At 33.9% G+C, this 15,472-nt stretch overlaps 1 protein-coding gene across 3 annotated transcripts in view; it reads right to left on the bottom strand.

The window, feature by feature from the left end:
* Nucleotides 1-15,472, bottom strand: part of DNAJC1 (DnaJ heat shock protein family (Hsp40) member C1) — a 323,430-nt gene that overhangs the window by 144,812 nt on the left and 163,146 nt on the right. The gene's annotated exons all lie outside the window — the stretch shown is intronic.

Raw genomic sequence — 15,472 nt, 5'->3', positions numbered from 1 at the left:
AGGTCCTAGCCAGAGCAATTAGGCTAGATAAAGAAATAAAGGGCATCCGGATTGGCAAGGTATCTCTATTTGCAGATGACATGATCTTATACACAGAAAACCTTAAGGAATTCTCCAGAAAACTACAGAAACTGATAGAAGAGCTCGGCAGAGTCTCAGGTTTCAATATAAACATACAAAAATCACTTGGATTCCTCTACAACAACAAAAAGAATATCGAAGAGGAAATCACCAAATCAATACCATTCACAGTAGCCCCCAAGAAGATAAAATACTTAGGAATAAATCTTACCAAAGATCTAAAAGAGCTATACAATGAAAACTACAAAGTACTAGTGCAAGAAACTAAAAGGAACCTACATAAGTGGAAAAACATACCTTGCTCATGGATAGGAAGACTTAACATAGTAAAAATGTCTATTCTACCAAAAGCCATCTATACATACAATGCACTTCTGATCCAAATTCCAATGACATTTTTTAATCTGTTGGAGAAACAAATCATCAACTTCAAATGGAAGGGAAAGAAGCCCCGGATAAGTAAAGTACTACTGAAAAAGAAGAAGAAAGTGGGAGGTCTCACTCTACCTGATTTTAGAACCTATTATACAGCCACAGTAGTCGAAACAGCCTGGTACTGGTACAACAACAGGCACATAGACCAATGGAACAGAATTGAGAACCCAGATATAAATGCATCCACATATGAGCAGTTGATATTTGACAAAGGCCTAGTGTCTGTTAATTGGGGAAAAGATAGTCTTTTTAACAAATGGTGCTGGCATAACTGGATATCCATTTGCAAAAAAATGAAACAGGACCCATACCTCACACCATGCACAAAAACTAACTCCGAGTGGATCAAAGACGTAAACATAAAGACTAAAACGATAAAGATCATGGAAGGAAAAATAGGGACAACGTTAGGAGCCCTAATACAAGGCATAAACAGAATACAAAACATTACCAAAAATGACAAAGAGAAACCAGATAACTGGGAGCTCCTAAAAGTCAAACACCTATGCTCATCTAAAGACTTCGCCAAAAGAGTAAAAAGACCACTTACAGATTGGGAAAAAATTTTCAGCTATGACATCTCCGACCAGCACCTGATCTCTAAAATCTATATGATTCTGTTAAAACTCAACCACAAAAAGACAACCAATCCAATCAAAAAGTGGGCAAAGGATATGAACACACACTTCACTAAAGCAGATATTCAGGCAGCTAACAGATACATGAGAAAATGCTCTCGATCATTAGCCATTAGAGAAATGCAAATTAAAACTACGATGAGATTCCATCTCACTCCAACAAGGCTGGCATTAATCCAAAAAACACAAAATAATAAATGCTGGAGAGGCTGCAGAGAGATTGGAACTCTTATACACTGCTGGTGGGAATGTAAAATGGTACAACCACTTTGGAAATCTATCTGGCGTTTCCTTAAAAAGTTAGAAATAGAACTACCATACAACCCAGAAATCCCACTTCTCGGAATAAACCCTAGAGAAATAAGAGCCTTTACACAAACAGATATATGCATACCCATGTTTACTGCAGCACTGTTTACAATAGGAAAAAGCTGGAAGCAACCAAGGTGTCCATCAACGGATGAATGGTTAAATAAATTATGGTATATTCACACAATGGAATACTACGCATCGATAAAGAACAATGAGGAATCTGTGAAACATTTCACAACATGGAGGAATCTGGAAGGCATTAGGCTGAGGGAAATTAGTCAGATGCAAAAGGACAAATACTGTATAAGACCACTATTATAAGATCTTGAGAAATAGTATAAACTGAGAAGAACACATACTTTTGTGGTTATGAGAGGGGGCAGGGAGAGAGGGTGGGAGAGGGTTATTTACTGATTAGACAGTAGATAAGAACTACTTTAGGTGACGGGAAGGACAATACTCAATACAGGGAAGGTCAGCTCAACTGGACTGGACCAAAACCAAAGAAGTTTCTGGGATAAACTGAATACTTCAAAGGTCAGCGGAGCAAGGGCGGGGTTTGGGGACTATGGCTTAAGGGAACTTCTAAGTCAACTGGCAAAATAAATTCTATTAAGAAAACATTCTGCATCCCACTTTGAAGTGTGGCATCTGGGGTCTTAAATGCTAACAAGCGGCCATCTAAGATGCATCAATTGGTTTCAACCCACCTGGATCAAAGGAGAATGAAGAACACCAAGGTCACATGATAACTATGAGCCCAAGAGACAGAAAGGGCCACATGAACTAGAGACTTACATCATCCTGAGACCAGAAGAACTAGATGGTGCCCAGCCACAACCAATGACTGCCCTGACAGGGAACACAACAGAGAACCCCTGAGGGAGCAGGAGAACAGTGGGATGCAGACCCCAAATTCTCATAAAAAGACCAGACTTAATGGTCTGACTGAGATTAGAAGAATCCCAGCGGTCATGGTCCCCAAACCTTCTGTTGGCCCAGGACAGGAACCATTCCCGAAGACAACTCATCAGACATGGAAGGGACTGGACAATGGGTTGGAGAGAGATGCTGATGAAGAGTGAGCTACTTGTATTAGGTGGACGCTTGAGACTGTGTTGGCATCTCCTGTCTGGAGGGGAGATGGGAGGGTGGAGAGGGTTAGAAACTGGCAAAACGGTCAGAAAAGGAGGGACTGGAAGGAGGGAGTGGGCTGACTCACTAGGGGGAGAGTAAATGGGAGTATGTAGGAAGGTGTACATAAGTTTATATGTGAGAGACTGACTTGATTTGTAAACGTTCACTTAAAGCACAATAAAAATTATTTAAAAAAAAAAAGGAAAAAACCCTAAAAAAAAAAAAAAAATCTCCCAACAACAACAAAAAGTCCTGGACTAGAAGGCTTCGCTGGGAAATTTTACCAAACATGTAGAGAAGATTTGACACCATTCCTGTCTAAACTCTTCCAAAACAAAAAGAAGGAAGGAATACTCCCTAATTTATTCAGTGAAGAGATATAACCTGATACCAAAAACCATAAGAAAAGAAAACTACAGGCCAATATCTCTTATGAATATAGGCACAAAAATTGTGAACAAAATACTAGCGAATAGAATCCAGCAACATATTAAAAGAGTCATACATCATGACCAAGTGGAATTTATTCCAGGAATTCAGGGATGACTCAAAAATTAGAAAATCAAAGTAATACACCACATCAACAGAAGGAAAGGAGCCACATGATCATCTCTATGGATGCAGAAGCATTTGATAAAATCAAACACATATTCTTGATGAAAAATATCAACAAGATTGGAACAGAAGGGAAGTTCCTCAATATGATTCAGGGCTTATATGAAATGGCAACAGTCAGCATTATACTAAATGGAGAAAGACTGAGAGCTTTCCCCTTGAAATCAGAAACAAGACAAGGGTGCCCACTTTCACCACTTCTATTCAATATTGTATTAGAAGTCCTAGCCAGGGCAATAGGAAAAGAAAAACAAATAAAAGGTTGGAAAAGAAGAAGTAAAATTATGTCTATTCACAGATGAAATTATCCTATATATAGAAAAACCCAAAGAGTCTACAAGAAAACTTCTAGAGATAATAGAGAAATTTAGCAAAGCCGTAGGGTACAAGGTTAACAAACAAAAATCAGCTGGGTTTCTATACATTAGCAATGAGAAACCTGAAAGGGAAATCAGGAAAACGATTCCATTTACAAAAGGATCTAAGAGAATAAAATATCTAACATAAATCTACCCAAGAATGTGAAGGACTTATACAATGAAAATTATAAAACACTAATGAAAGAGATTAAAGAAGGGTTAAATAAAGGGAAAAATGTCCTATGTTCATGGATTGTAAGACATAATATTGTTAAGATGTCAATATTACCCAAAGCAATTTAGATTCAACACAATTCCAATCAAAATTCCAACAGCCTTCTTTACAAAAATGGAAAAACCAATCGTCAACTTTCTATGGAATGGCAAGAGGCCCCAAATAGCTAGAACAATGTTGAAAGAGAAGAACAAAGTAGGAGGGCTCGAGTATTTTAAGATAATAATATATTAAATAATTTTAAAGCATATAATACATATTATATTTTAAATCGCTCAGCTACAGTAATCAAATCAGCATGATACTAGTATAACAACAGAAACATAGACCAATGGAATAGAGTTGAGAGTCCAGAAATAAACCCACACCTCCAGGGAAAACTGATTTTTGACATTGGTGTAAGTCCATTCAATGGAAAAAGAAGAGTCTTTTCAATGAATGGTGCTGGGAAAATGGAATTTTCACATATAGAAAAATAAAATAGGATACGTACCTCACACCATACTTCAATACATTTTAAATTAAAAAAAAAATTTTCAAAATGTCTTAAAGACCTAAATATGAAAACTGAAAACCATAAAAAGTCTTAGAAGAAAATGCAGGGAAACACTGTCAGGCCTTTTAACAACGGGTTATCTAATATAATAACAAAAGCACATACACCAAAAGACAAAATAAATAAATAGGACCTCATGAAAATTAAAAATGTTCATCAAAAAACTTTACCTAAAAAGTAAAAAGACAAAGCTATGAAGTGGAAAAATACCTTCGAAAACAATATATTTGCTAAGAATAGAATAAAACATAGATAAAACTTTGGGAAATTAACAACTAAAAGGCAAATAACCCAATCATAAAATGGACAAAGGACTTGAACAGACATTTTACCAAAAAGGACATTCAAATGGTCACCAAACACATGAAAAGTTGCTCAATGTAATTAGCCATCAGAGAGATACAAATCAAAAACACAATGAGATACCATTTTACTCCCACTAGGATGGCTAAGATTAAAGACGAAAACAAACAAACAAGAATAGCAAAAAAAAAAAAAAAAAGAAAAGAACTAATGTTGGCAAGGATGGAGAAATTGGAACCCTTACCCATTGCTGGTGGGAAGGCAAAACAGTGCAACCCTTGTGGAAAACAGTGTGGTAGTTTCTCAAAAACTAAAAATAGAACACCATATGACTCAGCAATGCCACTCCTAGGTATTTACCCAAAACACTTGAAAGCAGAGACTCAAACAGAGACTTGTACGGCAGTGTTCATTGCAGAAGTAATCAAAATAGCCAAAAGGTAGAAATAAATGCTCATCAACAGATGAATGTATAAACAAAATACGGTATGTACATACAATGGAATACTACCTAGCCAGTAAGAGAAACAAAGTCTTGATGCATTCTACAATATCATGGACCTTGAAGACATTATGCAGAGCGAAGTAAGTCATAGATCTATATATATTAAAAAAAAAAAAAAAAACCTTTGTTCTATAGTAAATTTTATTTATTTATTAGCACTTTTTATGTACAAAAGTCTAAAAGGTATGTATAGAGAAAGACGGAGCCCTGGTGGCACAGTCGTTAAGAGCTCAGCTGCTTACCAAAAGGTCGGCAGTTCAAATCCACCAGCCACTCCTTGGAAACTCTATGGAGCAGTTCTATTCTGTCCTATAAGGTCGCTATGAGTCAGAATCAACTTGACAGCAATAGATGTGGTTTATTTATTTAATAAAGACAAATTACATTTAAAGAAGCAATAAATGGAAATCAGCTGCTCCTCAACAAGCACAATGGAAGCTAGAAGTAAAAAAATATATATTTTCAAAGTGTTGAGAGAAAATAATTGCCAAACTAGTATTCTGCTTTCATTAATAATATCCTACAAATATTAAAGTGAAGTAAGGGAGACAAACAAAAACTATAACAATTCATCACAAGTAGAACTAAAAAGAAATACTAAAGGGAGTTCATTAGAAATAAGAAAATCAACCCTAGATAGAAGTATGGAGATGCAGAAGTTATGAAGAGCAAGAGAGATTAAATAGGCAGAAAAATCTGAATAAATATTGATTATATTAAACATTGAAAATAATAGCTGTGGGGATTAACATGTAAGTAATTTAATTAAAATACATATCAATAAACAAAAGGCAGGAAGAGAAGAGATGAAGTAAAGGGTCTAAGGTCATTGCATTGTCTAAGAAATAGTAAAAGAAATCCATACAAGAGTGTAATATATGAAAATACATTTTGTATTGTGTAGCTTATTTATTAAAAGAAGAATAAAAGAGTGTATAACTACACCAAGGTAATGGCAGGGGCGGGGGCCGGGGCAGGAGTGAAGTATTACAAATTAATCAATTCAAAAGAGGGCAAAAGGAAAAATGAACAAATCTTTCTTGGAGGAAGTACAGCCAGAATGCTCCTTAGAAGTGAGGATGGTGAGACTTCGTCTCACATACTTTGGACTTTTATCAGGAGGGACCAGTCCCTGGAGAAGGTCATCATGCTTGGTAAAGTAGAAGGTCAGCGAGAAAAAGGAAGACCCTCAACGAGATGGACTGACACAGTGGCTGCAACAATGGGCTCAAACATAACAACGACTGTGAGGATGGCACAGGACCAGGCAGTGTTTCGTTCTGTTGTACATAGAGTCTCTATGAACTGGAACTGATTTGATGGCACCTAACAACAAGTTCTGCCTTAAGAAACTTGAAAAAAAAAGCAAATTAAACCCCAAATAAGTAGAAGACAGGAAATAATTAACAGAGCAGAAATCAATGAAATAGGAAACAGAAAAAGAATAGAGAAAAACCAATGAAACCAAAAGCTGATTTTTTTTTTTTTTTAATCAGTAAAATTGATGTATCCCTAAAGAGTCTGACCAGGACAAAAACAGAGAAGACACAAATCACCAATATCAGAAATGAAAGTGGAGCCATCACTAATCGATTCTATAGACATTAAAATTATAATAAGGGAATATTATAAACAACTTATGCCAGTACGACTTAGATGAAATGGTCAAATCCCTTCAAAAATATAAACTACCAAAGCTCACTTAGGAAGAAAAAGATAGAATTCTACATAAATGCTTCTAGAAAATAGAAGCAGAATACCACATCTCTCTCCTATGGAGCAGCTGGTGGGTTCAAACCACTGATACTACAGTTAGCAGCCGAGCCCTTTAACCACTGAGCCACAAGGACTCCTAGTGAAAACAGAAGAGGAGGGAACATTTCCCAACACATTCTATGAGACCGGCTTTACATGATAGGAAAAGCAGAAAAATGTTAAAATTACAACAAAATTATAGACCAATATCCCTCATGAACACAGACATAACTTTTTTTAAGTTAACAAACCAGATCTACAACACACAAAAATGATAATACATAATGACTAAGTGGGGTTTGTTCTAGGAATGCAAGACTGGTTTAACATTTTAAATCAATCAATAGCATTAAATATATTAATAGATAAAAGAGAAAGATCATATAATCATTCCAATATACGTAAAAACCAAATGAACATTTGACAATATCTAACATCCATTCAAAGGAGCCCTGGTAGCACAATGGTTAAAGTGCTTGGCTGCTAACCAAAGGGCTGGTGGTTCAAATCCACTCTATGGCTCTGTGGGAAAGACCTGGCAATCTGCCTCTGTGAAGATTACAGCCAAGAAAACCCAATGGGACAGTTCTGCTGTGTCACATGAAGTCAATATGAGTCAAAATTGACTCAGTGGCACCCAATGACAACATTCATTCATGATAAAAACTATTAGCAAACTAGAAATAGAAAAAACTTTCCTTTTCTTGATGAAGAGGATCTCTGAAAAGCCTAGAGCTACCATCATACTTAGTGGTGAAAGACCACATACTTTTCATGATCAAAAATGAGAAACAATGTCTTCTCTCAACACTTCAAAAAACATTCTGTTGGAGGTCCTATCCAATGAATAAGGCAACAGAAAGATGTACAACGCATATAGATTGGGAAAAAAAAAAAAAGGAAGAAGTAAAACTGTCTCCATTTGCAAAAAACATAATTATCTACGTAGAAAATCCAAAGGAATATTAAAACAGTTATCAATCAATCCTGAAGAAGTCAAGAAGGAAGAGAAAAAAAGAACACAGACAAAGAGGGACTAATAAAAAACAAACAGTAAGATGGTACATTTAAATTCCAAAAGGTTAGTAATTTAAAAAAATTAAAAATAGAATAAATGCTTCAAATAAAATTCAAATACTGTTAGACTAAATATTAAAAATTGTATAATAACAGAAGGTACATCTAATGTATAACAAAATGGACAGCGTAACAGGATGGAAAAACATATAGTGTGCAAACATCAGAGCACTGGTAGTCCTGTGGTTAAAGAAATCAGCTGCTAACCAAAAGGTCAGCAGTTTGAATCCACCAGCCACTCCTTGGAAAAGCTATGGGCCAGTTCTACTCTGTCCTACATGGTCACTATGAATTGGAATCAACTTGATGGCAATGGGTGTGTTTTGTTTTTATGCAAACATAAACTAAAAGAAAACTGGTACACATATGCTAATATTAGACAAAGAAAATTTAAAAGTAAAATAAAAATTACTAGAGATAAATAGAAATATTTCATGTGGTAAAAGGTTTAATTCACCATAAAGTTATAAATATTCAAAATTCAAGTGAACCAATAGCCTCAATATCTACAAAGCAAAAATTGACAGATATTAGAAAAATTTTGACAAATTCATAATCTTGCCCAAAGATTTTAATATGTCTATTCCTGGAAGTAGAAACCCTGGTGGCATAGTGGTTAAGTGCTACGGCTGCTAACCAAGAGATCAGCAGTTCAAATCCACCAGGCGCTCCTTGGAAACTCTACAGGGCAGTTCTACTCTGTCCTATAGGGTCACTATGAGTCGGAATCGACTCGACGGCGGTGGGTTTGGTTTTTGGTTTTATTCCTGTAAGTGGATAAAAAACTAAATCAAAATCTTATAATAAAAATAATATAAGACAACTGAAAGACATAATTAACAAATTTTATTTAACTGACGTAGAGAAAACTGCACCAAGAGCAACACAGTTGTTTCAAGAGTACATCAAATATTTAAATAACTGACCACGGGGTGGGCTATAAAGCAAGTCTCAACTCATTACCAAGGACAGAAATCAGAGTGAGTTCTCTGACCACAAGACAATTAGGATAGATATTAATAACAAAAAAGATGACTAGAGCATTTCTATGTGTTCATAAATTGAGAAATATGCTTCTAAGGAGTCAATGGGTCAACAAAGAAATCACAATGAAAATTAGAAATATTTTTAACTAAATAGTAAATGAAAACACAACATATCAAAACTTGTGGCTTTATTACTAAAGACATTCCTAAATCAAAAAAACTAAAAGAAAAACCACCAAACCCTTTGCTATACAGTCAGTTTTGATTCATGGTGACCCCATGTGTTACAGAGTAGAGCTGCTCCATAGGGTTTTCTTGGCTGTAATCCTTACCGAAGCAAACCATCAGGTCTTTCTACTGGGTGGGTTTGAACCACCAACCTCTAGGTTGGTAAATGAATACAAAGTATTTGTGCCACCTAGGAACTTAAAGACATTCCTAGAGAGACACTTATAATCTTTAATGGATATATTACAAAAAGACTGAAAATCAATATAATAACTCCATTTTTAGAGGCTAGATAAGAATTATAAATTAAACTCAAATAAAATAATAAAAGAATAAAAATTAGTAATATAGGAAAAAAGCATTTGACATACTCGACTAAGTCAAAAGATAGCTCTTTAAGAACACTAACAATTTGAAAAACTCCTGAAATACTAATGAATGAGAGAAAAAGAGAGAACAAGAACACAAATATTCAGTAACAGAAATAAAAAAAAGAACATCATTATAGACCCTATGGACATATGCTGTCTAATATGGTAGCCACTAGTGACATGTGGCTACTGAAAATAAAATTTAAATTACTTACAATGAAATAAAATTTAAAAATTCAGTACTTCAGTCATACTAGTCAAATATCTACTGCTCAATAGCCACATGTGCCTCTTCACTACCATCAAAAACCAGACCAAACCCAGTGCCATGGAGTCAGTTCTGACTCACAGCAACCGTATAGCACAGAGTGGAACTTCCCCATAGAGTTTCCAGGGAGTGCCTGGCGGATTCGAACTGCCAACCCTTTGGTTAGCAGCCGTAGCACTTAACCACTACGCTACCAGGGTTTCCTTGACTACCATAGTGGACAGCAAAACTATAGAACATTTCCATCTTTACAGAAAGTTCTACTGCTATAGATATTAAATAATTAAATGAAAATAAGATATTATAAACAATTCTAAACTGACAAATTTCAGATTTTAAATAAATTGACAAATTCCTGGGTAAAAAACAAATTACCTAAACTGATACAAGAAGAAATATAAAATCTGTATGATCCTATAAGTATTAAAGAAATTTAATCTCGAGTACAAATCATCACTCCAAGAAAAACCAGATCGCTTCACCAGTGATTTCTTCTAAATACTTACGAAAAAATAACTGCATTTACACAGCTCTTACAGAAAATAAAAATAAAGAAAAAAGGATAGCCTTTCAAATGGTGCTGAAATAATTGGATTATTCACAAACCAAAAAAAAAAAAAAAAAGAACTTTGACCTAAAACTCACATCTTATTCAAAAATTAATTCAAAGTAGATCATATATCTAAATATAAAACTATAAAGCTTCTAAAGGAAAATGTAGGATAAACTGTTTGGGCCTTATGGATTTGTAAAAGCATTCTTATGCAGGACCCAAAAGAACAGCCTATAAGAGAAAAAACAAAACAAAATCCAATAAACTACTTAACAGAATTAAAAAATTTTTCCTCTGTCAAAGACTGTCAGACAACCTACAGTCTGGGAGAAAATGTTAACAAACAACAAATCTGATAAAGGGCTAATATCTAGGATATATAAAGAACTCACAACACTCAACAGTAAAAAAACAAAAAACAATCCAACTAGAAAACAGGCAAAAGACATGAAGAAAGATTTTAACCAAGATGACCAATAAGTACATAAAAAGACGTTCAACATCACTAGGTCTAAATGCAAATTAATTCCACAAAGAGATATCACTGCATGTCTACTAGAACAGCTAAAATTAAAAAAAAAAAAAAAAAGAGACAATAAAAATAAAAGAATGAGGACAAGTGAACAGAACCTCAAAGATCTGTGGAACACCATCAGCAGTACTAACACAGAGAAATGAAAGTCCCAGAAGAAGGAAAGAGAGAGAATAAGAGTGAGAGAGAGAGAACATTTGAAGAAATAATGGCTGAAAACTTCCCATATTTGAAGCTCTACAAACTCCAAATAGGATAAACTCAAAGAGATCTATGCCTAGATAAATGATCATCCAACTGTGGAAAGCTAAAGACAAAGAGAGAATCTTGAAAACAGCAAAACAGAAGTAACCACTGTGTACAAGGGATCCTGAATAAGAATAATAGCAGATTTCTAATTTGAAGGCAGGGAAGCCAGAAAGCAGTGAAATGACATATTCAAATCGCTAAAAGAAAAAGCTGTCAATAAAGAATTCAATATTCAGCAAAACTGTTCTTCCGAAATAAAGGAAAAATTAAGACATTCACAGATAAACAAAGACAGTTTGTTGCTAGTATACCTGCCTTAAAACAAATGCTAAATAAAGAAAGTCCTTCAGATGAAATGAAAGGATCAGACAGTAACTCAACTCCACATGAAGAAACAAAGAACATCCGGAGAGGTAATTTTATAGGAAAATATAAAAGACAGTATAAATGTGTTTTTTGTTTGTAATTCCTTTTCATTATTTGATTTAAAAGACAATTGCACAAAGCAGTAATCATAAATTAAGGCTGATGGACACACAATGCATAAAGATGTAAACTGTAACAGTAACAACATAAAGATGGTTAAGTGGAGACAGCTATACAGGAGCAAAGTTTTTGAAAGCTATTGAAATTAAGTTGCTATTAATCCAAACTAAATTGTTATAAATTAAGGCGTTAACCGTAATTCCCAGGGGGGAACACTAAGAAAATAAAAAGGTATAATTAAAAAAAGAATAATTTAAAAGGGAATTAAAATATCTATTTAATAAAAAATAAGGCAGTAATGGAGGAATTAAGGAACAAAAAAAAGACAGATGTATACAAAACAAATTGCAAAATAGCAGAAGTAACTCCTTCCTTATTTATATCAAATATACAAGGAGTAAATTCTCCAACTAAAAAGAAGAAATTGGTAGAATGGATTTAAAAATCAAGATCCAAGTATATGTTGTCTACCAGAGACTCACTTTAGATTCAAGAAAACAAATAGGTTGAAAGTGAAAGAACAGAAAACAATATTCCATGCACGCAGTTCTCAAAACAGAGCTGGAGTGGCTATAGAAATGTCCAGCAAAATAGACTGTAAGACAAAAATTTTTCCTAGAGATAAAAAGGACAGTATAAGAAAATAAAAGGGTTAAGCCATCAAGAAGATATAGGAATTATAAACACATATGCACCTAACAACAGAATCCCAAAATACATGAAGCAAAAACAAACAGAACTTAAAATAAACAATTTAACCATAATAGCTTGAGACTTCAACACCTCGCTTTCAATAATGGATAGAACAACTAGACAAAAAATAAGCAAGGAAATAGAAGACTTTAACAATACTATATACCAATTAGATCTAACAAACATTTATAGAACACCTTACTCAACAACAACAGAAAACACATTCTTCTCGAGATCACATGGAACAATCTCCAAAATATACCATCTGTTAGGCCATACAACAAGTCTCAATATGTTTTAAGAAAGTGAAATCACATAAAGTATATTGTCTAACAATAATGGAGTGAAATTAGAATAATAAAAGGAAATTTGGAAGATTTACAAATACATAAAAATTAAGCAATACTTCTAAATAACCAAAGAGTCAAAGAAGAAATCACAAGGGAAATTAGAAAATAGTTTGAAGAGAATGAAATAAAAACACAATATATAAAAACTTACACCTGTTGCTGTTGAGTCGATTTTGACTGATAGTAACCTGGTAAGACAGAGTAGAACTGCCCCACAGGGTTTCCAAGGAGCGGCCGGTGAATTCGAACTGTTGACCTTTTGGTTAGCAGCTGAGCTTGTAACAAAAACTTAAAGGATCAAACAAAAGCAGTGCTCAAAGAGAAATTTATACCTGTAAATGTTTACCTTAACCTTTCACCTTAAGAAATTAGAAAAAGAGCAAACTAAACCCAAAGCAAGCAGAAGAAAAGAGATAATAAGGATCAGAGAGAAAATAAAAAAAAAAAACAATAGAGATCAACAAAACAAAAAGTTGTCTCTTTGAAAAGATAAAAATATATTGAGAAACCTTTAGCTAGACTGACCAAAAAAAAAAAAAAAAGGAGAGAGAAAGAGACTCAAATTATGAACTCTAACCCTAACCTACCAGGATAGCATAATAATAATAATAACAATAATAATAAAGGAAAAAAAAGCATGGATGTAATGAAATTAAAACTATCATACACTGCTGGTGGGAATGTAAACTAGTGCAGCTGCTACTGGAAAATAATTTGGCAGTTTCTCAAAAACTTAAACATAGAATTACCATTAAAAAAAACCCTACGGAATTACCATATGACACTGGAATTCTACTCCTAGTTATGTACCAAAGAGATGTTAAGAAAACAAAACAAAACAAAAAAACCTGTACACCAATATTCACAGCAGCACTGTCCAAATAGCCAAAAATAGAGACAATCCAAATGTCCGTTAACTAACAAACGAATACAAAATGTGATGTATCCATACAATGGAATATTACTCAGTCATAAAAAGAAATGAAGAACTTTTATATGCTACGACACAGATGAACTTTGCAAACATTATGCTAAGTTAAAAAGAAGACATGAAAGGTCACATATTGTATGATTCCAATCATATGAAATGTTCAGAATGCATAAATCCATAGAAATAGAAAGTAGGTTAGTTGTTTCCAGGGGTTGTGGGGAGGGTGGGAGTGGAATTACAGTTGATTCTCATTATCTGAAGTAGTTCTATACTATAAAGTCCCCAGGAACACTGAATTAGTGAGTACTGAACCAGCCTGTTCAGCCTCAGCCGGGCCTGTGCACATCAGGCAACTCAAATATTGCATCATTCTGCACATGAAAATGTCCGTGAATGACCACAAAAGCGACATGAGTATGGATTTGGGGGTTACGATTAAACGTGAACAAGTAAGTTAATTTGAAAATACAGAATCCACAAATAATGAAGATTAACTCTATGTTTAATAGGTACAGGGTTTCTTTTTGGAGTGATGAAAATGTTCTTGAACCAGTGGTGATGGCTGCACAACATAATGAATATACTAAAAACCACTGAAGCGTACACTTAAAAATGGTGAATTTTATGTTATGTGAAGTGTATCTCAATAAAAATGTTATTAAAGAACTACTGGGTAAAAAAAAAATGTTTAATAGTAAAATGATAAAAGCTTAACAAATAATTTCAATGATGAAAGTTTTCTTTAAGATTGTGAATGAAACAAGGGTATGTTTTATCACCTCTGCTATTCTACACCTCACTGGAGATCCTAATTAGCACAAAGACAGAAAATGTGTAATATACAGATAAACTAAAGAATTAATAAAGAGATTTAGGAAGGTTGCTAGATACAACATAGTTATACAAAAATCAATTGTATTACTGCATACCAAATACAAATTAAAAATGGAAATTTAAGAAACAATACCAGTTATTTAAAAACACCAAACACCCAGGTATAAATCTCAGGAAAAAAATGTGCAATATGTACTCACAAAAAGCTGCAACACATTACTAAAAGAAATATTAAAAGATCTAAATGAATGGATCTATTCATGGCTTAGAGACTCAATACCATCAAGATGTCAATACTTCTAAAATTGATCTATGTATTCGATGTAATCCCAATCAAAAGACTCAGCTGAATAATCTGTGGAAAATGACAAGCTGCTTTTAAAGTTTATATGGAAATGTAAAGTGGTAAAAATAGCTAAAACATAAAACAATCTTAAAGAAGGAAAAAAAAGCTGGAGAATTATTATGCTAGATACGTATTAGAAAGCTACAATAATTAAAACTGTGTGATATCGGCAAAGAATGGAGAAGTAGATGAATGGAACAAAGTAGAAAGTCTAGAAGCAGATCCACATAGTTACGGACACTTGTTTTATGACAAAGGTGGCATTAGTAAAACTGTAGGAAGCAGTCTTCTCATTAATTTATACTGGGCCAACTGGTTTGGAAAACTCTACGGAAAAAAAAAATACAACTTGATCACTACTTAACATCAAACAACAAAATGATTTACAGGAGGATTATACGTATGTAAATGTGAAAAGCAGAGCATTAAAGCTTCTAGAATATAGGATATGGAAATATCTTTATGACTTCAAAGTAGGAAAAGATTCTTAAACTGTACACAAAAATCACCAAATAAAAAAAAAGGTACACATGTGTACACTTTTGTGATGTTCATACACAAAAGACAACAAAAGATTTATGATTAAAGTTACATTAAAATTAATAACTTCTGACCATCAAAAGACACTATTAAAGAG

The sequence above is a fragment of the Elephas maximus genome, chromosome 4 (assembly GCF_024166365.1).
Source record: "Elephas maximus indicus isolate mEleMax1 chromosome 4, mEleMax1 primary haplotype, whole genome shotgun sequence".
NCBI classification, from domain to species: domain Eukaryota; kingdom Metazoa; phylum Chordata; class Mammalia; order Proboscidea; family Elephantidae; genus Elephas; species Elephas maximus.
This window is presented reverse-complemented; position numbering and strand designations above follow the sequence as displayed.